Here is a 25329-nt window from a genome sequence, read left to right as displayed (position 1 = left end):
ATTTTTTTTTTTTTTTTGAGACAGAATTTCACTCTCATTGCCCAGGCTGCAGTGCAGTGGTGTGATCTCAGCTCACTGCAATTTCCACCTCTTGGGTTCAAGCGATTCTCCTGCCTCAGCCTCCTGAGTAGCTGGGATTACAGGCACGTGCCACCACGCCCGGCTAATTTTGTATTTTCTTAGTAGAGACAGTTTCTCCACGTTGGTCAGAGTTTCTCCATGTTGGTCAGTTTCTCCATGTTTGCCCACCTTGGCCTCCCAAAGTGCTGGGATTACAGGTGTGAGCCACTGTGCCCTGCCCTGGAGACAGAATTTCTTCTGTGTAATAGAGGCAGGAGAAATCATGTCTGGAACTCGGGGGGATTTATAGGGTGTCTGTTGCAAAGAATGTATATGTATTTAGACATACCTATATATGTGTGGCTTTTTTGTTTCTTTCAGAATTCATGACCGGCCACGACTTTGAAGTATCAATGGCAGGATGGAAAGAACTTGCCACGGGGCATGAGTGGGACTGAGCCGTGCAAGGCGCAGACTGTAGTAGACGCTGACAGTGCTCCACTCACACACTCACTCTTAACCATTGTGGTGTGCAAACCTGACTTCCACCTGTGCGATGGCACTCTCTGGGGGCCAGAGCGTCTGCCCATCCACATGGCAGGTCAGAAGTGGCTAAGAACGAATGTCCGCCAGATGCAGCATTCAACCAATGACTGACAAGAATGGGGGATAAATAGCACAGCTCCTTTCCATGTCAGGGGAATAACTCGGAGGCAAATGTTCTGCAGTGGCCCAGGGTTTCTCCGTGGGTTCTAGTTATGCGCGGGAACTTGTTCGATCACCATCCCTCTATTGGCTGTCACCTCTCCTCTGCTTCACCTTCCTGTCCCCTCAGCAGAGTATCCTAGGATTATCCCCAAATAAATGACTTGCACTTCTTTGTCTCATAGTTTACTTCTAGGAGAAATCAAACTAACAAAGATTCCGAGGACATGGTTGACAGGATTCCACATGTGACACTCAAACAGGGACCGAGTAAACTGTTATGGCATGGACAAGATCACCTTTGGGGGGCGGTCATTGGGTTGTATGCCAAATGCAAACAGAATGCAGGCCTCTCTCTGGTCCCACTGTAAAAAGCAAGAGATCACAACCTTGCTGTGGGCTATGGAAGACTAAGGGAGGCTGAGCTATCAGTGAGCAGAGACTCAGTTCTAATACATGACCTGCCATATTGAATGATCTCTGTCCAGTGCTCTCATCTGGTACTTCCCAGGAATCAAGCCCTTTCCTTTCTTGGACAAACTTCTCTCAATCACCTCTCATCTTACCAAACACTCTTCTGTGACTCTTCCTCACTTCGGCTCCCTTACTCCACATCACACACTCCCACTCCCCAGCCCATCCTACTCTTGCCTGGTTTCCTTCCGTGGCACTCCACGCCTCCCTAAAAATTACCCTTCTCTTACTCTTTTATAATAATTGCTGAAGTCCCATTAAATCCACAATCTATAACTTTAGCAACTTATTTAAATAACTTTCCTTTTCTTGAGTGCAAGGAAAATTTCATTCTCAACCCCTTCCAGGAGATAAGAAGAAATGTTTGTGCACCATCTTTCACTAGCAGCAAAGCAAAGAAAAAAAATAGAGACACTCTAAATGGTCACATTTTGTTACATATGTGAAAACAAAACACACAAAAACATAAATAGGTTTAATTTCTTGTTGGCAAAATTGTGGGGGTGTTGATTGTCTTTATTCTTTTCTATGCTCTCCTAAACTTCTAAAAGATACCACACCTACTAACTTAAGAAAATGCAACCATGTACTTTATTTTAGAATCCATAGATTATAAAGGAGTCCAAGGACTCTAAATCTATGTTTTTTCTAATGTTTGCCTATATACAAGAGCAAAGAACTAACAGGCCTTACTAACTTAATTATTGATTTATTTTCCAATGATAGTCTTTCAGATTTAAAACATGTCATGTCACACAAGTAAAAATGAATCAAACTCTGTGAATTAGAATACTACTTACTTATTAACAACCAATAATAAAACTCTGAATCACTTCTTTCATCTGTATATACCTACAAACAGACCTGTCTAATGTAATGAATACTGAATCTATTCATAATAAAAAAAATTACTAACCCGGCAGCCATAACAACAATTCCAGCATCAGTTAAGTTTAAAACTAAACTATACGACAGCTGATTCTGTCCAACAATGAAAGATCCTCTAGTCGGCCACCATTAAGCACTGGAAATTGGCTCTTTTGTGAAATTCCTCATAAAATCGCAAAAGATCATCTGGTCTGAGACAGGTAATAAAAGGATAGCTACTATCCTTCAAGACAGCCAAGGGAATCTTTCCAAGCTGCTTCTCCCACTCCTCAAAAGCATAGTGGAAAACAGCTCTGAGGCACAAGAAGAGTTTCTGTTAAATCTCACTCACTTAAATCCTACGTATAAGAAAAGAACTAAAAGAGGGCAAGTGCCAGGAGCGGTGGCTCAAGCCTGTAATCCCAGCACTTTGGGAGGCCGACGCGGGTGGATCACGAGGTCAAGAGATCGAGACCATCCTGGTCAACATGGTGAAACCCCGTCTCTACTAAAAATACAAAAAATTAGCTGGGCATGGTGGCGCGTGCCTGTAATCCCAGCTACTCAGGAGGCTGAGGCAGGAGAATTCCCTGAACCCAGGAGGCGGAGGTTGCAGTGAGCCAAGATCACACCATTGCACTCCAGCCTGGGTAACAAGAGTGAAACTCCGTCTCAAAAAAAAAAAAAGAGGGCAAGTAAAATTTGAAAACTTTTCACTATATTCTGGATTAAGTTCTTTTCTTAGAGCTGTCTGGAGCCATTTAACGAAGTACGTAGGAAGATAAAAATTCACAATAATACGTTCAGTACTAAAAATTAAATTTAGTGCAAGTTAATTTGCCACAGTTCACAGTCCCTGAGGGAGACTGTTTGAACAACAACAAAAATACGACGTTTCTAGAATAAATCAGTCATCAAGTATTAGGCTAACTCCCATGAAGTTGCCTACGCTTGATCATTTTTTACAAATCAAATTTTTGTGGTTCAGCCTAATATTTTCTCTCACAGCTGCACAACTTCAAAACCCTTAGAAATGTGACTTTGGTCAAAATACTGATCTGAAAAACTGTGTGCAGAAAAATGGTCACAATCCTTGATCTCATCTTCCTGAGCATGTTAAGCTGGCAGGGGAAGAAGGACTCAGCATAAGCTGATATTCCATTTTCAATTAAAGTTCAGTTCCACATGAGCAAAGACCTGAGTTCTTATCTGAGTAATTTGCATAATATAGATAACCAGTCAGAAAAATTGAGTTCAAAATTCTTTGTTTTCCCCAAAAAGCGACTTGAATTAACTGTTCCTATTGTTCTCAAGCTGATGTCCTTGGTCCGGAGCATCATATCTGGGCAGGAACAGGAGGAGAAATTATTCTCTTTGAGAAATTGTCCAATGCTGTTGCCTTCGCAACAATTTTTCAAGTAATATGTTAACATAATTGTTGTAGAAATGATGATGCAAAGATGTTTAAGAGAGAAGAAATACTGGGTAAGTCAGATCCTTGGAACATATATCTTTTGCTCGCTCTTCTATCAACCAATGGCATACCATCCCCAAGCCCGACTATCATCTGCCCAGCCACTCCCAGAAATTCTCCTTCTGGTGTCAGAATGCAATTTTTCCCCTGCCCTACACTTTTAAAGGAAAATGTGGAGCCTTAAACTCAGAAGACCCCTCAGGAGTATTTTAAGGAGGTTATCATTTATTTCCCCCGTTTTTTTAACACTAAGAGAGCATTAGTATCTTGGAAAATTGACTCCTACTTCTCTGGATCTTTTCAGATTCTCAGACCAGGTTCTCCTTATTTGTTCAGCCTTAGTTTGGGGCTACCTGGGAGCTTGGTCCTGGGCCCACCTCTCTTTCTCATCTTTCTCTCAGTATCTCGTCTTTCTCCAGGTATGTCGTGCCTGTGCCATCAGATAACATGCATGTGCTGACAGTGTGCGAATTTACATCTCTAGCCAAATCCACACATCCAAGTACTACTTGACATTTCCACTTGGATCTGTCTTCCTCACAAGTAAAACTTAGAAGCTGAACTCTTCATTTTTCTCCCCAAAACCCATTCTATATTCTTCATCTCAGTAAATGGCACCCCAATCTCACCAGCTGCCAGAGTCAGAAATCTAGGAGTCATCTGTGACAATTCCCCTTCCTAACCCTACCACAACCATTACTGTCTTGTTAATTCAGCGTATCACATGCATCTCAAATTCATGCACCTCTTTCAGCAACACTGCCAGCCATCGTCTCTCACCTGTACTACTGCAATAGTAACACCTACCAATTCGTTCTTCACAAAGCTGAAGACAGAAAATAGTTTAAAGTACAAACCAGATAAAGTAAATGCCATCAGTGAAACCTTTTGAAAGCTCTTAGGGTATAATCCAAGACCCTGCATGATTTTGAATCTGGTCTCCACCTATCTCTCCAGCCACTCCTCTGCCATTCTTGGTCCAATCCTACCACACTGGGCATCTGAGCTACTACTGCCTTACCTCCAACAGCCCCGCTGCTCTTCCATCTACTAAACCCTTAGGTTTCTGCTTAAACATCACTTCCCTAAATAATGACTTTTCCTGACCCTCCAAACTCAATTGGGCTCCACCTATTCTTCTTCTTCGTAACAACCTACACTTTTCCTTTAAAGGACTTATCACAACTTAATTTATACGTGGATGTCTTTAATGCCTTTCTCTCCATTAATCTATAAATGCCATGAAGGCAGACATCTATTTTGCCCACCAATATAGCCAGAGTCTAGCAGCATGCATAAAACCTAACTACCGTTTGATAAATATGTGGAGAATCTGAATCAGCTCTTGACATCAATCATATATCTTCGGGCACAAAGCCCACGTTAGAAAATAAACACATCAAATTTCTTGTCTTTTTCTGGAATTGTATCAATTCAGTTTGATATCATAGTTACTTCATGCTGATAAGAAACTTTGTTTGGCTTTTAATAATGAATTTTTAAAGCAAAAGTTTGTGTGTTTATCACCATCATTTATTTATCATAAGTACAATTTGAGAAATAAAAATGTTTCAAAAGTTTACTAGGAAAACAGTGACAAGTGGGGGTCCTGGCAATTTAAGTTGAGAATTGACCTGCAGATTGAGCACAACATTTACAACCCCTCCCTCTGAGGCTCTCATTGAAATGACGATAGTTTAAAACAAAGAAGAGAATAAATTCATAGCAACCCCAAGAGGAAGGAGTGATCATTTAGCAGACTGAGGGTTTGAATGATGTCTAGAAAATAGAAAGCAGGTGGAATTGTGCAGACGGAAAGTGGGGAGTAGGGCAGGCTGCAGTCAAGGACAAGCAGAGAAGAAGGCTGCAGGGGAGGAGGAAGCCATTCTTTCCCGCACAGCTCAAGCAAAACTCCAAACTCAGAATCGGAGTGGGAAAGGGGCAGAAATCAGGTGATCAATCAGAGGCCTATCTGCAGAGCAGCTGCAGTCAGCCCAGCCCCACCCACCCGCCTACACGCCCACATGGGCAAAGGGACTGGCAGCCAGAGCATTTTCCCCCAGCCTAAAATCAAAGAAATGCTCTCTAAACAAACTGAACAATATGCCCAGGAATGTCAGAGTTCCTAGCATGAATGTGTATACCACAGAATTAATTGCTTCTTATTTAGTAAAGAGGGAGAGGGGCCAGCTTGTCTATATCCTCCCTGCTCACACACTCCCAGCTGTGTATGTGCACCCACACGCTGTGCACTCACAGGCAGCCTTACAATTTAGGGGACTATCTTTGGAAATACAACGCTACGCAGCATAGCAGCTACCAAGATTCATCAGTCAAGTCCTTCATAGTGCTTATCGCATTCAAAGCACAAGTTACATGGTAATATAGTAAGAGTTGTATAAATATTTCTGGAATCAGAAAATTATTGAAAGATAAGGGCTTCAAAGAACCTGTTGCCTAGTAGAAGCCTTAGAGTCATCATTCTCCTGAAGCTCTTTTGCAGTTCTCAAAACCTGTGACATTTGCATTTTCCTACCTGCATCTTCTACAGTTTCAGGGATATTACTTTGTCCTCTTTTCTTCCCCTTTTATCTGATTCTTTTTCATTTTATTTTCTGGTTTCCCTTTTTTTCTTACATCAGCTATAGAAATTCCTGCAAAGCTACATACAGTTATTCTCTCTCTCCCTCTCTCTCCCTCTCTCCCTCTCTCTCTCTCTCCCTCCCTCTCTCTCTCTCCCTCTCCCTCCCTCTCTCCCTCTCCCTCCCTCTCTCCCTCTCCCTCCCTCTACCTCTCTCTCTCCCTCCCTCTCTCTCTCTCCCTCTCCCTCCCTCTCTCCCTCTCTCTCCCTCTCCCTCTCTCTCTCCCTCTCTCCCTCCCTCTCTCTCTCCCTCTCTCTCTCCCTCTCTCTCTCTCTCTCCCTCTCCCTCCCTCTCTCTCTCTCTCTTCATTCTTTAGCACTGATTCATTTTTCATTTTCCCGAGCTCCTCTCTCGCACCCCACCACCTGCCATCTGTCTCAGCATCTCACTGTGATACCATCTTCTTATAGTCACTCACATAAGACTCTCGATCACTTTTAATAAACTTCTTTCCTTCGTTTTCTACATCCGGCTGCCAATCTCTCAGGCCTGTCAGTATATCATGGAAGTACCGTATTATTTAAATGTGGCCTACCACAAAAATATTCGCGTGGCGTATAGAGAGCACAGATAATTATAAAGTTCACTATAGATTTTTAAAAATCAGAACTACAGAAAATACATTAGAATGCAAACACAACATCAAGAAAGAATAAAACACAGATATGTAGACTAGAAAATCATATGCAGTGGTTCTAGTCGAGCAAAACTTTGGTCTGGAACAATCAGGCAGAGTAGATAAAATGTAGTACATAGACTCCATTGTTGTTAACGTTCCAAACAGAAACATTGCTTTTGTGAGATGATGAGGCGTTGAGGAGGCTCAATGAGTAGTGATCCTCTTTCCTACCCAGCCTTTATTGCAACTGAAACATAAGAAAAACGGAGTAAAGGAGTGAGCCAGCGAAGCTCAAACAAGATGATCCCTGATAGAGCTGAGGTTAGAACATGACTCACGTATGCACACAGGTGGGTGTGAACACTGAAGGCAGAATTCAGACTTTCTCAGTCTTCCCTGCCCAGGAGCTTCCAATGGGAGAAGCGCCTGACCCTTTACCACTAAGCTTCCAGAATGGCAGAGGGCAGCTGGGTTCATACTCTGTTTGTGGGCAGAATCACTTCTAAAAAGAAGAGGAGAGGCAGTGAATGAGCTATATCCTTGCCCAGTCCTACTTCCAAAATTACCAGTCTCACTAACTCACTCCTACCCACGGGAGAAATATGAGTGAGAGGCAAAGCGATATGAGGAGTGACGCACTGTAGGGCTTTATCCACACCGAGTCAGAACCATGGGAGAGAAGCTCCTTTTCCCCAACACAGAGGTCTCAAGAGATGTAGGAGACGAGGCGTTTGGCGGCGTCCCCGTACTGAATGCAGGAACAAGCTGACAAAGATTGATTTGTGCAGATTTCTCACTGAAAGCTGTGATTGCAACACAAAAGCCCAACTCAATGAAAGCGATTCTGACAGAGCCTTAACAATAAACGTAAGAGATGGGAACTTCCAAACGGAAAGCTTCATCATGCCACACTCAGATAAACATAACCCTCAATAGCTTGTTTTTCCTGTAATAACGAGAATAGACCCCTCAGCTTAGAATGAATGAGTTTCAACCAACTCGTCCCATTATCAGAGACCCTCTTTGTCAGGCTGCATCCCAGCTTCATGAACACAACCCCCGCACGTGCCGCCGCTCACGTGGCTTCTCCCTGGAATGCCCTTCTCTAGACTTTCCAATCTTAACCAGCTTTCAAAGCAGTTCTAAGGCTCCTTCTTCATGAAGCATTCCTGATTGCTCCAGACCACTGACTTGTCTTTTTACTTTTTTAAGAACTTAGTCTCTATCAAAAATTCTGCTTATATATTTGTGTTGGTGTTGTTCACTCTTGTTTTACCTGTATTCGGTCTACTTAACCGGGCTGTAAACAGTTTAGAAGATAGAATCTTTTGAACTTGAACTTTTCTATATTAGCTATATCTACCTCAGGACTGAGTATATGGTAGGTGATTAATAAATACTTCTCAAATGATGAATCAATCAGTCAAAGTGCACACGCTTCAGAAAAGAGTTACAAAACAGGTTATAGAAGTCGAATGCTTCATGCTTCGAGGGTCTAAATTAGGTATACTATCTTTCAAAGTAAGTCAGTGAGGCTACAAGAAAATTGAGCCTTTTAAAGTGGGTTTACATAGCATTTCACCATATGTTAACATGTCCCTATTCCCACGTGAAATGATACATATGCCTGAGGAACTGAGATTACTTGTAACAAAATGACGGCAGCGAAGTGGCTAAGTATGCGACTTTTGGTGTGAGATTTGTATTTGAATCCCAACTCTCCCCAGCTGGGCAATCTTTCCTTTAATTTTGAAACATTTAACCTCCCAGGAAATCTGAAAGAAAAACACAATTAGCACAGCAGCTCACCGCTGATATCATGTAGAGACACAGACACAGATGTTCACACACACGCTGCCCTTTAAGGCATCTGAAAACAGGCTTCGGGTCTCATGACGCTTAACACATAACCATGTTATCTTGAACACGTTAATTCAGCCTCTCTCAGTATTGGTGTTCTCATATGTAAAAAACAGGGAGGTAAGTGATAATTATGCATTCTTCATAGACTTACTGTAAAGGTTACATTTTTTAAAATACTTAACATGAAGCTACTATTCTTATTAGCCTTGTAAAGTCTGTACTTTGCTATGAGAGTGAGGGACTTGTCACACTTGCTGTCGTTGTTCATTACATTGCCTTAGGCTCCACGAAGGTTGTTGACTGGTGGTAATTTACTCACCATCTTACCCACAGCAAAAACCGTGCAGTCTGTCTGAGAGCCACAATTTAAAAGACAACACTTTAATCCCTACCTATAAGGGTCACTGCAATTTTCTTGTTCAATGCTCGAACACTAATCATTTTAAGGATTAACAGGTAATTTGTGATTATTACAGAAAATGTTTCAAACAGACGAAAATGAAGAAAGTAAAGCTCAAACATCCTCCTACCACCCACGAATAACAACTCACAGTTAATAGCCCATTAATATTTTTGCATACCCTTTCAAACTTTATTAATATACAGGTGCTATAAGCATATCTAGGTGGATGCTTATTAACTGGGTCTTATCTTGTCCAATGCACAAATACAAATCACATAGCCCTTTCTTTGCCCCTCGTGCAGCTTAATTGCTTCTCTTTGATTTGCAGACTATAAGCAAACTACAGGCAGAGGATGCGTGTCCTATTTGCCTGGGAATCCCTTGGGACATAGCACATGATACTTATGCAACTGACATTGCCTAGTGAAAATTAGATCCATCAAAAAAAACTTTGTAAAGAACAGTTACTGAATGATGATTAGGATTTTGGAAAGACAACTTACTGCAGATTGTACCATAATCCTTCCCATGAACTAAGACCTGGATCTATTTCGAGAACTTGTTTTGGAAGAAAGAAAAAGTGCAAAATGTTGACCCCTAGCTCTCCCTTTTTTACCAAAGCACCATTTTGTTGAGATTTTCAAAACAAAAGGTAGGCCTCTCAGAACACGAGCTTGTGCCACCCTGAAGCGTAGCACAGAAGTAATAAGTATAGCAGAAAAGTTAATTTCAGCCAAAAGAAGATGCTTTTAGTAGAGATGGGGTCTCACTGTGTTCTCCGGGCTGGTCTCGAACTTGTGGCCTCAGGCGATCCTTCCACCTCGGCCTCCCAAAGTGCTAGGATTACAGGCATGAGGCACCACACCCAGCCCAAAAGAAGATTTTTTTTTTTTATATTTACAGCTTGTGGAGATGAGTATTTTATAGGGAACGGTGATATTGTAAACTTTCAAATATAAAACATTTTCATAGTTTTACTGAAGTTGTCAATATGCCATTTAATTCAAGTTAAATTGATTCCTGGGAAAAGTTCACTACCTGTTTATTCAGCCCCATAAACCTTGGACCGCTCTGAAAATCCTGTCCCTACCCGAGGTGGGCCTCATGGCTAATCTATACTGTTGACCTTTCCCAGACAGCTGGGCAGCCTGATGGTTTGGAAAGACACCTGTTTTTATTTCTCCATTTTGTAGATATAGCCCAGGCCTTCATATGATCCTGTTTTATCCCATCATCTTCCTATTTCCACATGTTCTTTTTTTCTTCTTCTTCTTATCTATGATGTCATTTTATCTAATATATACTTATCCTCATGTAAGGTCATTTGTGAGGTCACTGGCAACCAATTCTTTCTACATCTGTTTTTGATGCACCCATCTCTTTTCAGATGAACAAAACACTTGGTATATACAAAAGAATATATATACATGTAATGAAGTAAAATAATAAACAAATATTTAGTATCCTTTTATTTGAAAAAATCTGACTTTGTTCCAGATATAGCAGGTAGTAGTGTAATTAACAGTTAATAAAATGGTGAGTTCAAGAGGGAGAGAGATGTCATTTATCTAAAATGTACTCACTCAAAAACTGACTCACAGTAAGGCACGGCATGCTCAGCTTGCTTGTAAAGTCTGTGTGTGTGTGTGTGTGTGTGTGTGTGTGTGTGTGTGTGGCATATAACAGATTTCTGCTTCCAATAATATGCCTGCTTAGGAGGTTCAAGGTGCTATCACTCCACAGAATAAAGTTTGGAAGCAACATACCATTTGAAATATTGCTGGTCACACAGAAATGGGAACATTTTCCAAGCACATACTCTCTTTAAAGAAAGTCACTTGGGCCAGAACAGACAACAAAAATCCAGGATGAGCAGAACCCACGAAGGGAAGCAGCGCTGTCTGGATACTGAGGCATTAGGCAGCCTTGGACCCACATGAGTCGCAGAACAACAGCCTCGATCTGACGTAGCATTTAGGTAGTCAGTCCCGTGTTGACAGCGCTGCCCATAGGGGAAAAAAAAGAAATCTTCTACACGACGACTGTTCAAGTGTTCAGCTTAGGCACAAACGACAGCCATCAATGAACATTAAGCAAGAAACTCACAATATATGTCGCCGGGAAGTCAGTATTGACTGAGAAAGGGAGAGGGAACAACAGATCCAGGGGCTGGAGAGACGGCAATTGCAGCTGTAGAATACAGAATGACCGCCTACGAAACGCGTAAAATAGATGATAAAGTCAGAGATCGCCTAGAAAAAGAAATTATTTAAAGTGAAAGCTACATTTGAAAAAAACTCATGGAAAGGAAACATAAAATATTGAAATAAAAATCTCAATCAATGGGCTAAACTGAAAAGAAAGCACAGCTGAAGAGAGAACTGATGAACCAATACACGCAGGCACACACACATGAGCTAGAATGGAGCAGAGAGGACAGGGAGACTCAAACTATGGAGCTCCTAAGACATATGGGAGCTCGCATAATGAGGACCAAGATGATTCTAATTAAAATGCCAGGAGAAGGGGGTAGAGAACAAATAAAAATACTGTGCCTTATCTAGAAAATAATCTATTGAACTTAATTATAGAAATAAAAGCCTTTGAGGCTGGGTGCAGTGGCTCACGCATATAATCCCAGAATCTGGGGAGGCCCAGGCAGGCAGATCACCTGAGGTGAGGAGTTTGAGACCAGCCTGTCCAAAATAGTGAAACCCTGTCTCTACTAAAAATATAAGAAAATTAGCTGGGCATGGTGGCGCATGCCTGTAGTCCCAGCTACTCAGGAGGCTGAGGCAGGAGAATTGCCTGAACCCAGGAGGCGGAGGTTGCGTTAAGCCAAGATCGCGCCATTGCACTTGGTAACAAGAGCGAAACTCCGTCTCAAAAAAAAATAAATAAATAATCAATAAAAATAAATAAATAAATAAGAAAATTAGGCAGGCATGGTGGCACACACCTGTAATCTCAGCTACTGGAGAGGCTGAGGTAGGAGAATCGCATGAACCCAGGAGGCAAAGGTTGCAGTGAGCTTTGATCACTCCACTGCACTCAAGCCTGGGCAACAGAGCCAGACTCCACCTCAAAAGATAATAATAATTATTAATTAATTAAATTTTTTAAAATCAGAGCCTTTGAAAAATCTGTCAATTTAAATGTATAGTCACATGCTTTAAAGCTTTAAACATGCAATACTTCGGCTGAGGAGCATCTGACAATTTTTCAGAGATCATTCTCCGTGACTTGCAAAGCCAATTATAAAAATTGCCTAACAGAGGCCGGGTGAAGTGGCTCACGCCTGTAATCCCAGCATTTTGGGAGGCTCAGGCAGGCAGACCACATGGTGAAACTCCATCTCTACTAAAAATACAAAAATTAGCCAGGCATGCTAGTGCATGCCTGTAATCCCAGCTACCTGGGAGGCTAAGGTAGGAGACGCTTGAACCCAGGAGGCAGAGGTTGCAGTGAGTCAAGATCACACAACTGTACTCCAGCCTGGGCAACAGAGCAAGACTCCATCTAAAAGAGGGGAAAAAAAAGAAAGAAAGAAAATTATATAACGAAATTCTAGTATTTTTTAGATTAAATAGGTTGGCATTCCCATGAGCTGTTTTGGGCTTTCGTCCAAAATGTATTGTACAGATATGTGATGGATTTCAAGGTCTCATAGTCAAAGCCTACAAGGGGCACCTATCAATAGGTGGAGAAGAGGAAAGAGTGGTTTTAGAGGGACATTAAAGACAATGGAATGTAAGCCGCATGAAAGCAGCTTTACCATTTTATGCAGCAGTTCCAGAAAGAAATCTGGCGAAACTTTGTCTTCTACGAAAATTTTAAATTGACTAATTTGAAAGTTGGAGGAGAAGATCCAAGATGGCTGATTAGGAGCAGCTCAGGATTGCAGCTCCCAGTGAAAGCACAGAGGGTGAGTGGATGCTGCATTTCCAGATGGATCTTCATTGCCCACAGACCAGGAGATTCCCAGGCAGAGGAGCCCCACGGGTCACCAGCAAGGCTGTTTTGGCCTGCACGGCTGTTTTGCCAGCACCCTGGAGCAGCAGTTCTCCATACGAAATACACTGATCTGGGTGCCCGTTTAGCTGGCAATTGAAGCTCTGGGAAGGCAGAGTCACCCATTCATCAGATTAAAAAGGGCTGAAACAGAGAGCCAGGCCAGGAGATTCCCAGGCAAAAAAGTGCTGCGAATCTCAGTGCCACTGTTTCAGCTGGCACAGTGGGTCACCACACAGGAAATCACACAGATCCCAGTGCCTTTTCACCAGGTGACTGGAACACCTGGGAGAGAGTTGACCATTCACCTAAAAAAAAAGGCTCTAAGGCAGGGAGCCAGGTGATCAGGCTTGGCTGGTCCCACCGACACAAATAAAACAGCAATTGGAAACTCTCTGGGTTGAGAGTTTCACAGCAAGCACAGCTGAAACAGCTCTCTGGGGGAGGTCCAGCTCTCTGGGGGAGGGGCATCCACCATTACGGAGGCACTTCACCACTACAGAGGTAGTCCGCCATTGCTGAGGCAACCTGCCATTACAGAGAGAGTCCACCATTACAGAGGCGGGCCACCATTGCTGAGGCAGTTCTAACTACACCCATATGAACAGGACTGCAGGGAAGTTCACACGGCAGCTGGGTGGAGGCCACAGCAGCTCAGCAAAGCCTCTGCAGGCTGCCGCCTTGCTGGGCAGGGAAGCCCTGAAAAAAAAGGCAGTGGCACAACAGACACTCATAAATAAAGCCCTAATTCCCTCGGACAGAACACCTGGGGGAAGAAAAGGGGGTTTATGAGTTCTGCTGCAGCAGACTTAAACGTACCTGCCCAGCAGCTCTGAATGAACAACAGAGCACACAGCTCAGCACGTGAGCTCCTATAAAGGACAGATGGCCTCCTCAAGCAGCTCCCTGACCCCCGTATATCCAAAAAGTCACCTCATAAAGGAGAGATCAGACTGACATTTGGCAGGTATCGTTCCGGGACAAAGATACCAGAAGAAAAAACTGGTAGCGACCCTTACTATTCTGCAGCTGCTGCAGGTGATCCCCAGGCAAGCAGGGCCTGGAGTGGACCTCAGCAGTCCTAAAGCAGAGGGGCCAGACTGTTAGAAGGAAAACTAAGAAACAGAAATAACTTCCTTGTCAACAAACTGGACGTCCACTCAGAGACCCAATCTGAAAGTCAGCAAATACAAAGATGACAGGTGGACAAATCCACAGAGATAAGAGGAAACCAGAACACCTCTCCTCCTACAAGGGATCACAGCTCCTCACCAGCAAGGGAACAAAGCTGGATGGAGAATGAGTGTGAGGAAATGACAGAATCAGGCTTCAGGAGGTGGGTAATAAGAAACTTCTGTGAGCTAAAAGAAAATGTTCTAACCCAACGTAAAGAGACTAAGAACCTTGAAAAAGATTTGATGAAATGCTAATGAGAATGGACAACTTAGAGAGGAATATAAGTGAATTGATGGAGCTGAAAAACACAACACAAGAACTTTGCGAAGCATGCACAAGTTCCAACAGCCGAATTGACCAAGCAGAAGAAAGAATATCAGAGGTTGAAGATCAACTCAATGAAATAAAATGAGAAGGCAAGATTAGAGAAAAAAGGGTAAAAATGAATGAACAAAGTCTCCAAGAAATATGGGACTATGTGAAGAGACCTAATCGACATTTGATAGGTGTACCTGAATGTGATGGAGAGAATGAATCCAAACTGGAAAATACTCTTCAGGATATTATTCAGGAAAACTTCCCCAACCTAGCAAGGCAGGCCAATATTCAAGTCCAGGAAATATAGAGAACACCACAAAGTTATTCCTCAAGAAGAGCAACCCCAAGGTTGATACAATTGTCAGATTGACCAGGGTTGAAATGAAGGAGAAAATGATCATGGTAGCCAGAGAGAAAGGTCAAGTTACCCACAAACAGAAGCCCATCAAACTCACAGCAGATCTCTCGGCAGAAACCCTACAAGCTAGAAGAGAGTGGGGGCCAATATTCAACATCCTTAAAGTAAAGAACCTTCAACCCAGAATTTCATATCCAGCCAAACAAAGCTTCATAAGTGAAGGAAAAATAAAATTCTTTGCAAACAAGCAAGTACTCAGAGATTTTGTCACCACCAGGCCTGCTTTACAAGAGATCCTGAAAGAGGCACTACACATAGAAAGGAACAACCAGTACCAGCCACTCCAAAAACATACCAAATGGTAAAGAGCTTCAACACAATGAAGAATCTGCATCAACTAATGGGCAAAACAGCCACTTAGCATCAAAATGGTGGTATCGAATTCACACATAACAATATTAACCCTAAATGTTAATGGGCTAAATGCACCAATCAAAAGACACAGACTGGCAAATTGGATAAAAAACCAGAACCCATAGGTGTGCTATATCCAAGAAACCCGTCTCACATGCAAAGATACACAAAGGCTCAAAATAAAGGGATGGAAGAATATTTACCAAGCAAATGGAGAGCAAAAAAAAGCAGGAGTTGCAATTCTCACCTCTGATAAAATAGACTTTAAAGTAACAAAGATCAAAAGAGACCAAGAAGGACATTACATAATGGTAAAAGGATCCATGCAACAAGAAGAGCTAATGATCCTAAATATATACGCACCCAATACAGAGGCACCCAGGTACATAAGGCAAGTACCTAATGACTTACAAAGAGACTTAGTCTCCCACACAATAATAGTGGGAGACTTTAACACCCCATTGTCAATATTAGACAGATCAACCAGACAGAAAATTAACAAGGATATCCAGGACTTGAACTCAGACCTGGAACAAGCAAACCTAATAGACATTTACAGAACTCTCTACCCCAAACCAACAGAATATACATTCTTTTATTTAGATTAATAAAAAAGAAAAGAGAGAATAACCAAATAGATGCAATAAAAAACGATAAAGGGGATATTACCACAGATTCCACAGAAATTCAAACCATCATCAGAGATTATTACAAACAACTCTATGCACATAAACTAGTAAACCTGGAAGAAATGGATAAATTCTAGGACACTTACCTCCTCCCAAGCCTAAACCAGGAAAACATCAAAACCCTAAATAGACCAATAATAAGGTCTGAAGTTGAGGCAGCAATTAAGAGCCTACCACACAAAAAAAGCCCAGGTCCAGAAGGGTTCACAGCTGAATTCTACCAGACATACAAAGAGGAGCTGGTACCATTCCTTCTGAAACTATTCCAGATAATCCAAAAAGAGGGAATCCTTCCCAAATCATTTTATGAGACCAACATCATCCTGATACCAAAACCCAGTGGAGACTCAAGAAGAAAAGAAAAATTCAGGCCAATATCCACAATGAACATAGATGAAAAAATCTTCAATAAAATATGGGCAAACTGATTGCAACAGCACATCAAAAAGCTTATCCACCATGATCAAGTAGGATTCATCCTGGCGATGCAAGGCTGGTTCAACACACGCAAGTCTATAAACGTAATTCACCACATAAATAGAACCAAAGACAAAAACCACATGATTATCTCAATTGATGCAGAGAAGGCCTTTGACAAAATTCAACAGCCCTTTATGCTAAAAACCCTCAATAAACTAGGTATTGATTAAACGTATCTCAAAATAATAAAAGCTATTTACGACAAACCAACAGCCAATATCATACTAAACGGACAAACACTGGAAGCATTTCCTCTGAAACCTGGCACTAGACAAGGATGCCCTCTCTCACCACTCCTATTCAATATAGTACTGGAAGTTGTAGCCAGAGCAATCTGGCAAGAAAAAGAAATAAAGGGTATTCAATTAGAAAAGGAGGAAGTCAAATTGTCTCCATTTGCAGATGACATGATTGTGTATCTAGAAGACCCCATCGTCTCAGCCCAAAATCTCCTTAAACTGATAAGCAACTTCAGCAAAGTCTCAGGATATAAAATCAATGTGCAGAAATCACAAGCAATCCTATACACCAATAACAGACTGAAAGAGAGCCAAATCAAGAACAAACTGCCATTCACAATTGCTACAAAGAGAATAAAATACCTTGGAATACAACTAACAAGGAACATAAAGAACCTCTTCAAGGAGAACTACAAACCACTGCTCGACGAAATAAGAGAGGACACAAACAGATGGAGAAACATTCCATGCTCATGGTTAAAAAGAATCAATATCATGAAAATGGCCATACTGCCCAAAGTAATTTACAGACTCAACGCTATCCCCATCAAGCTACCAATGGCCTTCTTCACAGAACTGGAAAAAAACACCTTAAACTTCATATGAAACCAAAAGAGAGCCCGCATAGCCAAGTCAATTATAAGCAAAAAGAACAAAGCAGGAGGCATCACACTACCAGACTTCAAACTATACCATAAGGCTACAGAAATCAAAACAGCATGGTACTGGTACCAAAACAGAGATATAGACCAATGGAACACAATAGAGGCCTCAGAGGCAACACAACATATCTACAACCATCCGATCTTTGACAAACCTGATGAAAACAAGCAATGGGGAAAGGATTCCCTGTTTAATAAATGGTGTTGGGAAAACTGGCTAGCCATGTGCAGAAAACAGAAACTGGACCCCTTCCTGACACCTTACACTAAAATTAACTCCAGATGGATTAAAGACTTAAACATAAGACCTAACACCATAAAAACCCTGGAAGAAAATCTATTCAAAACCATTCAGGACATAGGCATACGCAAGGACTTCATGACCAAAACACCAAAAGCATTGGCAACAAAAGCCAAAATAGACAAATGGGACCTAATCAAACTCCACAGCTTCTGCACGGCAAAAGAAACAGTCATTAGAGTAAATCAGCAACCAACAGAATTGGAAAAAATTTTTGCAGTTTACCCATCTGACAAAGGGCTGACATCCAGAATTTACAAAGAACTAAAACAGATTTACAAGAAAAAAACAAACAAACCCATTCAAAAATGGGCAAAGGATATGAACAGACACTTTACAAAAGAAGACATACATGAGGCCAACAAACATATGAAAAAATGCTCATCATCACTCATCATTAGAGAAATACAAATCAAAACTACATTGAGATATCATCTCACGCCAGTTAGAATGGCGATCATTAAAAAATCTGGAGACAACAGATGCTGGAGAGGATGTGGAGAAATAGGAACACTTTTACACTGTTGGTGGGAGCATAAATTAGTTCAACCATTGCGGGAGACAGTGTGGCGATTCCTCAAGGACCTAGAAATAGAAATCCCATTTGACCCAGCAATCCCATTACTGGGTATATACCCAAAGGACTATAAATCGTTCTACTATAAGGACACATGCACACGAATGTTCATTGTAGCACTGTTTACAATAGCAAAGACCTGTAACCAACCCAAATGCCCATCGATGATAGACTGGACAGGGAAAATGTGGCACATATACACCATGGAATATTATGCAGCAATCAAAAACGATGAGTTTGTGTCGTTTGTAGGAACATGGATAAACCTGTAGAACATCATTCTCAGCAAACTGACACAAGAACAGAAAATGAAATACCGCATGTTCTCACTCATAGGCGGGTGATGAACAGTGAGAACACATGGACACAGGGAGGGGAGCACTACACACTGGGGTCCGTTGGGGGGAATAGGGGAGGGACAGTGCAGGGTGGGGAGTTGGGGAGAGATAGCATGGGGAGAAATGCCAGATATAGGTGAAGGGGAGGAAGGCAGCAAATCACACTGCCACTTGTGTACCTATGCAACAATCTTGCATGTTCTTCACATGTACCCCAAAACCTAAAATGAAATAAAAAAAGAAAAAAAAATTGGAGCATTTAGCAAATCTTTAAATTAAAATCTGACAGAAAAATTCAGCATGATCTTGTAGATTTAAAAAAAGCCCACATTTTTGTTACTCTTCACTAATCCTGTGAATGTTTACATTAACGATGTTTAATATTAAATTTATGTTTAATATGCACAGGTGTAACTCATCTCAATTAATCTTCCCTACCAGCCAATGATGTAGATGCTGTTACTTCCCAGCTATTTTTATAAATGAGACGAAAACTGAATGAGGTTAAGTATCTTTCCTGAAATTGCAAAGTTAGCAAAAAGAACATTGCATATTAACATTTTGAATTGTGTGGGGTTTTTTAATAGTTATTGTGAAAATACTGTTCTGATGTGAACATTCAAAGCCAATCATTCGATGAAGTCACTTGATAAAATCAAATGAAAATATCTAGTTTCTAGATAACTTCTTCCCCTTAAACCTTTCCCCAAAGTTCCTGAACGATTAAAATTAGCTTCCCTGCATGCTGCCACCTTCATGTTCCTCAAATCTCACTCTGATGAGGCGCTAATGAAATGAAAGAATGGAAAGGTGAGGCAGAAGCCAGGAGGAGGGGCAGCAGCTCTGGGATTCTCTCAAAATAACTCATCAATAACCAACCTGCCTCTCATTAGCAGATAGGATATCAATCCCTATTGACTTTGCATTTGCAGAAGATTCTGAAGTGAGATTAAGACTCTGTTGCGGTGATAAAATATGACTCTAAGACTCTCGGGCTTGTGACAGATACTTTGCATGTGGTCCAGCGCACATCAGGCAATAGAATGCCATCTGAAATTGGGCAATACATTGTTTCAAAAGAGATGAGTTTACTCTGAATGGTCAGGCACATCACTAGGGAAAAGAGCTGGTTTCAATAAATGGAATTGGATGCGGGATGATCTCCATTCATTTTCATCTATGTTTCAAAGGTTACAGTCCCACCAAATAATATAGCTCACAGCAAACACCAATGTTAATGTGATCGTTTCCTTCTGGGGTGACCAGATCCAACTACCAGACCAAAAAAAACACCCATCGAGCACTAAAAATAAGTCCAGCATGAGGCAGAGTTCTTTCCTTTCATCTTCCACATTGGGATATTATTACAATTTTAATGATCTGCCTAGAATTTTTCATACACTCGGCTTCTTTTGAAGGAAAGACAGGAAACCTATTGAAACACACCGATCTCCTTGAAATGTCTATAGCTACAGAGCAGTGGGAATATATGCTTTGCTGGAAAGAAAGGAGAAAGACAGTGAAGCAATCATCAATGTATCACTTTGATCTGTTATAATATACTGCTCTTCCTTCAGAGAGAACAGGTATTTGTGTTCTAATATTGTATTTTCAGTCACTACATTATTCTTTTAAGGTATTAAGAGTATCAAGAATTTCCACCAAAAAAAATTTCTGAGTATTATTTATGCTTTAGAACTTTGTGTGCAATCCAAAGCAATCATCTGATTGCCTTATAACTGGCCAAACTGCTGTCACTTCTTCCTAAAGGGAAATTCAACAATTTTTTTTAATTGAAACGTCATTTAAAACATTTGGAAGTCTTACACACTTATTTAAAATACAAGTTTGCGCAAAAAGCAGTTGGAAATGCTAGGAGTTCAGGCAGGGATAATGAAGAAGAAACTAACTTTCTAGCAGTTACTATATACAAGGTGTTGTCTTGGTGCCTTCAAGTGTTATCACATTTGAACTTCCCAGTAAGCCCTAACTCTCAGCTATGTGGAAAGAAAACATCCCAAATATCAACATCCAATAAGATCACTTGTCTGACAATCCATCAATCACTCAAATTCGTGACACGCTAACTTTGTTCAACATTGGGATGATGATTTCTTTCTAAGAGTCACTTTTCCCAGAGATTCTTACTGTCCTCTTTCCAGTGATTAGTAAAACAAATCATTATCTTATCAATAAGATCATATAATTTTTTTTAAACTTTTTATTATTTTATTTTATTATGCTTTAAGTTCTGGGGTACACGTGCAGAACGTGCAGGTTACGTAGGTATACATGTGGCATGGTGGTTCGCTGCACCCATCAAGCCATCATCTAGGTTTTAAGTCCCACATGCATCAGGTGTTTATCCTAATGTTCTTCCTCCCCTTACCCCACACCCCTCAAAAGGCCCCAGTGTGTGATGCTCCCTTCCCTGTGTCCATGTGTTCTCACTGTTCAACTCCCACCTATGAGTGAGAACACGCAGTGTTTGATTTTCCATTTTTGTGTCAGTTTGCCGAGAATGATGGTTTCCAGCTTCATCCGTGTCCCTGCAAAGTACATGAACTCATTTCTTTTTTTGTGGCTGCATAGTATTCCATAGTGTATATGTGCCACATTTTCTTTATCCATACACCCATACTGATGGGTGTATGGGTTGGTTTCCAGTCTTTGCTATTGTAAACAATGCTGCAATAAACATATGTGTGCATGTGTCTTCATAGAACAATATATAAACCTTTGGGTATATACCCAGTAATGGGCTTGCTGGGTCAAATGGTATTCCTGGTTCTAGATCCTTGAGGAATCACTACACCGTCTCCCACAATGGTTGAACTAATTTACACTCCCACCACCAGTGTAAAAGCATTCCTATTTCTCCACATCCTCTCCAGCATCTGTTGTTTCCTGACATTTTAATGATGGCCATTCTAACTAATATGAGATAGTTTCACACAATTTCTTGATAACAATTATTTTTTAAGATGGAGTCTCACTCTGTTGTCCAGGTTGGAGAGCAGTGGCACAATCTGGGCTCACTGTGGCTTCTGCGTCCTGAGTTCAAACCATTCTCATCCCCGGTCTCCCGAGTAGCTGGGGTTACAGGATCCTGCCACCACACCTGGCTAATGTGTGTGTGTGTGTGTGTGTGTGTGTGTGTGCGCGCGCGCGCACACGTGTGTGTGTATGTGTGTATTTTTAGTAGAGACCAGGCTTCACCATGTTGGTCAGGCTGGTCTCAAACTCCTAACCTCAAGTGATTCACCCACCTCAGCCTTCCAAAGTGCTGGGATTACAGGCGTGAGCCACCTCGACTGACCCAGACAATAACATTTTTTAATACAATTTACTTTCTTTTTAAAAGACATTCCTTCTGGAATGTCGGGCTTCACGCTACAATTTGGATCATCCTAGGATTTTATCATATTACTAGACAAGTTTTAATATTTCTTGGATTCCATACCTTTTCTCATAGATTCATTTTTATTTCTTTTGATATCTCCTCAAATAACTTTTTCATAAAGGCTACATTGGAGATAATTTTTTTTTAGAAATGTTTTCTTGGTCTGGAATAGAATTCTAGGATCAAATCTTTCCCTTTATAACTTAAAGTGATTAAAGTATTATCTTTTGTATCAAGTGACGGTGATGAGAAGTCTAAACCAATATAATTCCTTTTCCTTTACAAGTAAGTTTCCCTTTGAATAACTCTCTATTCTTTGTATCCCTCACCTTCTGAAATTCATCAGGGATGTAGCGGTGTAACGTGTTAGAAACTGTTATCCAATATGGCGCTTTATAGTTATTTTCTTATCATCTGTATGTTTTGTCCATTCTGAGAAAAAATATTCTTTTATTTTTCAATCTTTTTTTCTCAACTCGTACTTTTTGGTACTCCTTTTAAATGTGTGCAGAAGCTCACAGGTGGATTCTCCGTCTGTTTTAATTCATCTTTATTTCAGCAATCTTATCTGTAAGTACCAGGAACTTCTGCTTGTTCTCCAACAGCTCCCTTCCTAAGGTGTCCTATTCTTGGTTTCAGTGTCTGGAGTTTTTGAGAAAGCAAATTAAAGTGGACTGAGAAGGATACCCATAGTGACAAGATTGAGGCTACTGCTATGGATCTTTCATTTATGCAGTTTTTCTGTGAACAATGGTAGAAAAATTAAATGGTAGCTAGAAATTGTAAGAGTCAAGTTAATTTGTTTTATTTTTATTTTTTTCACCCAATAGGAAAGATGGAGTTTCCCTCTTGTTGCCCAGGCTGGAGTGTAATGGTGTGATCTCTGCTCAACACAACTACCACCTCCCAGGTTCAAGCAATTCTCCTGCCTCAGCCTCCCGCGTAGCTGGGATTACAGGCATGTGCCACCACACTCGGCTAATTTTGTATAGTGAAGACAGGGTTTCCATGTTGGTCAGGCCATGTTCTGTTTTTTGACCTGGGTAGTGGTTTCATGGATATTTAAACATAATAGTTATTAAACTCTACCTATATGCATCTGCTATATGTATAATACTTTAAACAATTTTTTAAAAGAAAAAAGCAATGGCATTGATTAGAAAAGCATTTTGGGTATAGAGTAATAGACACCATGAGGCTTCCACCCACCTGTTCTATCTATTGAAGAACAGCCATTGAAAGAAACGACCATGGCAGTGAGCTGCCCTGTAGCTGTGTGCAGCTGTAATAGACATAACCCCAAACACATCAATAGTAGAATGCAGTAAAACCATTAAGAGGTGATCAGTTTTGACTATTTATTACCTCTTTTTAAAAAAATAAGTTGTTTAATTAGAAGTTCATGTAATTTAATTTTTAATTATGGCAATGTTTTATAACCAACTCACAAAAGTCCTGAAAAGTTAACAAGTGACTGGTAAGCTACTGCGAGCCAGCTTCAGCACCCTCTAGCTAGGACTCTCAACGAGGGCCTTAATTAGGGTGAGACGGATGTAAGCAAAGCACAGTCTGCTCTGGGACACTAAGTACATAAAGGGCACAAGTGACTTTTTTATGCATTCAGCAGTTGCACAGCACTTAAGAAGACATGCTGGTCTGAGCACTATACAAACATTCACTCTAATATACACGGCGTTGCCTGAACCAGAGGCATGCAGTGGAACTGACCACTCAAGGCCGCTGAAGGTGGATGGTGTCTCGAGTTTAACAAGAAGTGGCTCACAGTAGCTCCTGTCTGTAATTCAGTGCTTTGGGAGGATCACTGGAGGTCAGCCTGGGGAACACAGTAAAACCTTGTCTTTACAGAAAAGAAAAGAAAAAACAATGGGTCAAGACTTACATCCTGACACTTACACTGTCCTGGTGGGATGTAAGTTAGGACAACTTCCATGGAAACCAGTAAGGAGATGTCTTAAAGAACTAAAAGTAGAACTACCATTCAATCCGGCAATCCCTCTACTGGATCTACCCAAAGGAAACAAAAACATCATATGAAAAAGGCACATGCACACCTATGTTTATAACACACAAATTCCAATTGCAGAGATATGGAGCCAACCTAAGTATCCATCAATCAATGAGCGAAAAAAGAAACTGTGGTATATATACACCATGGAATACTATTCAGCCATAAAAAAGATTGGAACAGTGTGTTTGCGGCAACTTGGATGGAGCTGGAGGCCGTTATTCTAAGGGAAGTAACTCAGGAATGGAAAACCAAATACCATATGTTCTCACTTATAAGTGGGAGTTAGACTATGAGAACACAGAGACATACAGAGTGCTATAATGGACACTGGAGACTCAGAATGGGGAGGGCGAGAGGGGGATAAGGGTTAAAAAAACTACATGTTGGGTACATGTACACAACTTGGGTGACAGGTGCACTAAAATCCGAGAATTTACCACGATAGCATTCATCCAAGTAACCAAAACCCACTTGTGCCCCAAAAGGTATTGAAATAAAAAAATTAAAGATTTACATCCTGGCCAAGGGCAGAAAAAGTTTAGCACTGTGGTCAGAAGTGGCTGTGACTGGGATTCACTCCCAAGCACGGCCCCCAGCAAAGAACACACAAGAGTTAATTAAAGGATCCAGTCGGGCATAAGAAGAAAAAGGGGTCACCTAGAAAGAATTTTAAAAAGTAAACCAAGGAGAATGGAGGAGTAATTAATCGTCTTTATGAAAGGCTAAGAACACTGAGACAATTAAATTTGAGGAGTAAAGGGTAATTAAGGACAAATAGGGCCATCTGAATTGCTTTGGAGACCAGTTAATGGCCTTAAAGCCACGTGAAACTCTTTAGCGTTTCATACACAACCTAAAACACAAACATCAAGGAAAAAAACTGCCACTACTGTTTAAAAAATGTGTCTTTTAAAAGACCTGATACTATAATATGATGTAGACACAATACGGGTTTCATGCAGAAATGAATACATGGTGTAAACAGTTGTAAGTTCTATTCAATGTAATCAATAGAATATAAAAACTTTTTAATTATCATAAAATTTTAAGTGATTTTATGGCTTCCCGCACCTACCAGGCACTGGAATTCTAGACCTAGGTGATGACGATGATTTCTTTTTAAACAGAAAGGAATAAATACCAGGAATACAATGTAAGAAGCTACAGATTGTGAGACCTAATTGGACACAGATGTCAAATGACAGGTTTTGGTCAAATTCTAGAAGC

This window comes from Callithrix jacchus, chromosome 9 (genome assembly GCF_049354715.1).
Source record: "Callithrix jacchus isolate 240 chromosome 9, calJac240_pri, whole genome shotgun sequence".
Classification (NCBI taxonomy): Eukaryota; Metazoa; Chordata; class Mammalia; order Primates; family Cebidae; genus Callithrix; species Callithrix jacchus.
This window is presented reverse-complemented; position numbering follows the sequence as displayed.